We start from the raw sequence: 3,524 nt of genomic DNA on the forward strand, positions 1-3,524 counted from the left end.
TTCTGGTGCTCCTGATGCGCCAAGGCTGGTGCTCCTGATGCGACGAGCCTGACCGAGATCCTGATGTTGCAAATGCGCCAATTCTGGTGCTCCTGATGCAACATTAGCAAGACTGGATAGAAACTAGATCATGCATTATGTTTATTACCATCCCTCAAGCTGGAGAGTAAATGTTTATTACTCCCAACTTGGGCAGAAGGGATGGAACAAGTTAGGCTTAAGAGCTTTAGTCAAAATGTCAACTGCTTGATCACTAGTGTTAATAGGTAATAAATGAAACAACTTGCTTTGAATTCTTTCTCTTACAACATGACAATCAATTTCAATATGTTTAGTTCTTTCATGAAAAACCGAATTAGCAGCTATATGTCTAGTAGAATTGTTATCACAATAAAGCATGATAGGTGTTTTAAAAGGAACACAAAAATCTTACAAAAGATAGGTTAGCCATTGAACTTCACATGAAGCTATAGCTAAAGCACAATATTCAGCCTCAGATGATGATCTAGAGACTGTGTTTTGTTTCTTTGATTTCCAAGAAACCAAGGAATCACGTAAAAACATGCAAAATCCAGAGATGGACTTTCTAGTATTAGGGCAAGTGGCCCAATCAAAGTCATTGTAGCCCTTTATGTGGATGCTTGAGGTTTTAGGAAGGAATAATCCTTGTCCAGGAGTGCCTTTGATGTATCTCAAAACTTTAGTCATGGCTTTATAATGATTGGTAGTAGGTGCAGCCATGAATTGACTTAGTTGTTGTATTGCAAAGCTTAAGGCAGGTCTAGTGTTTGTTAAATATAGTAAACGACCCACCAATTGTCTATAGAGAACATGGTTATTGTAAGGTGGGCTATCCTCTTGATGAAGGTGAAGATTTTTAGTCATAGGGGTGGGCACTGGTTTAGAGGACAGGAAACCAGTGTTAGAAAGCAGATCAAAAGCATACTTTCTTTGACAAAAGGCCAAGGTCTTTAATCTTGAATTTGGAATCAAGATGGTGCTTGACCTTCTTAATTTTAGAAATGTCATTTCTTGCTAGGATCAAATCATCAACATAAATGAGCAAAGCAGTAAAGTTAGAATTAGAATGTTTTGTGAAAAGGGAGTGATCATGATGCGATTGATTATAACCCAAGTCAAGTAATGAAGAAGATAGTTTTGTAAACCATTGCATACTTGCTTGTTTTAAGCCATAATTTGATATGTTAAGTTTGCATACCTGATTTGGAATGGGAGAGAACACACCTGGAGGCAAAGACATGTCTACCTCTTCATCAAGATCTCCATGTAAGAAGGCATTGTTGACATCAAGTTGATGTAAAATCCAACCTTGACAAGCAACAATTGATAAAAGGAGTCTAATGGTAGTAAGTTTGACCACATGAGCAAAAGTTTTAAAGAAATCTAGACCTTCAGTTCGTATGAATCCCTTAGCTACTAACTTTGCCTAACACCTTTCTATGGTGCCATCAGAATGGAATTTCAGTTTATAGACCCATTTGACCCTATGGTCTTTTTATCAGGTGGAAGGGGCATAAGTGTCCATGTGTTGTTGGCTGCAAGAGTAGATAACTTATTGTTCAGTGCTTGAATCCAATCATGAGATTGAATTGCTTGTTTGAACATCTTTGGTTCATTTTGAGTGATGATGGACAAGTAGTGAGGTAAGTAAGTGGGGGAAAGAGAGCTATAAGAAAGGACTTTATCAAGATGATGTTTAATGTGAGGGGTAGTATGGTGCAGGGATATGGAGAGGAATTGGCAATAGAAGTCTTGAAGATAAGTGGGTGGGTTAGAGGCTCTCTATGATCTTCTTAAAGGTATGTTAGCTTCATTGGTGATTGGTTGGATAGATGTGTTAGAATCGGTGGTGGTTGGTTGAATGGGTGGGCCAGAGTCAGGTGATGGGAAATTGGTAATAGGATTGACATTGATGTGTGCAGAAGTTTGAGTGTCATTGGTAATAATGGAAGGTGTTGGCTCCATTGGTAAAAAGGATGTGTCATTAATGGATTTTTCTGTGGTTAAGAATTGCTTGTTGTCCTTGTAGGGAAATATGTGTTCATAGAACACCACATTTTGAGATATGAATATTTCTCTTGTGTTGAAGTCATAGAGAACATAGCCTTTGGTACCTGCTTGAAATCCAAGAAAAACATATTTTCTAGCTCTAGGATCCAACTTAGACCTATGTTGGACTAGAGTAGATGCATAACATAAACTACCAAAGACCTTCAAATGTTAAAGGTCAGGTTGTGTGTCATATAAGATTCAAAGGGGGAAAGTTTCCTAATAACTTGAGTAGGAAGTCTATTTATGAGATAGATGGCACGTTTGACAGCATATCCCCAAAAACGTTTTGTAAAATGAGATTGAAATAAAAGAGACCTAGCAACATTTAAAATATGCCTATGTCTTCTTTCAACAACAGAATTTTGTTGAGGTGATTCAATACATTAAGTTTGATGCAGAATACCATTTTGAGCATAAAATTGTGGAATCATAAACTCAATTCCATTGTCAGTTCTAATAGTCTTAATAGCATGCTTATACTGAACAGAAACAAGTTTAATAAAATTTGTTAGGTATTAGTGGCCTAGGAACACCTAGAATGGGGGGTTGAATAGGTGTAGTGGTTATCAATCACTGCTTCTTGAACCAAGGGGGTTGAATAGGTGTGGCGGTTAAAATTTACTGCTTTTTATCAACAACCCAGTTGCTGGAAAAATAGCCCTGTTAATCGATTAACAGAACTATTTAATTGATTAATTTGAAGGATTTTTATCTTGGTTCGTTTGCGGTCCACTGCAAACTACATTCAGGCCTCCCCTTCTGGATCAGAGAGATTTTTTTTCTTCACAATATTGAATTAAGAATACAATTACCAATTCAATTTACAAGCACAAGGGATGCTCCCTTCTTGATATCTAGGATATGTAAAACCTAGTTTGACTCTACCCTTTCGCCTCTAGAGAAAACCTTTCTCGCGAACTAGCCCCAGCCAAGAATCTTATCCTCAAATCAAGACCTCCCTGCCTTGGTGAAGAACTTCAATCTCTGTGGTGATCTTACACAACGAGACAGATCCAAACTACACAAAAACATGTTAAAATCAAGATACACTAAGCACAAAATGCTTAAGATATTACAATATAAAGACTCTAAGATTAACCCTTATTCTAATCAGTTAAGCCATCAATGAAATAGTGAGTTAATCAATTATCAGAATACAGATGGTTTCTTTCTATCAAAATCTAATGCATGATCATGTGAGCAATATTAAAATGAATGAGACTATGCAGAAACATAAAGCATGTTATTGCAGAAACAACAAAACAACATAATCTCTCTTCTCACACATGCAACTCTCTTGTAGAAAAATAGTAAAAATACGTATGCAAATGCTCTCTAAAACAGCCCTAAATAATTAGAATGAATGCTAATGAGTTCTGAGTAAAGCCTCGTATTTATAGCATGGTGAAAAGGTGGTTGAAGTTCCGTTGCCAACAGTTAAACAGTTAAGC

This window comes from Lupinus angustifolius, unplaced genomic scaffold (genome assembly GCF_001865875.1).
Source record: "Lupinus angustifolius cultivar Tanjil unplaced genomic scaffold, LupAngTanjil_v1.0 Scaffold_122_28, whole genome shotgun sequence".
Classification (NCBI taxonomy): Eukaryota; Viridiplantae; Streptophyta; class Magnoliopsida; order Fabales; family Fabaceae; genus Lupinus; species Lupinus angustifolius.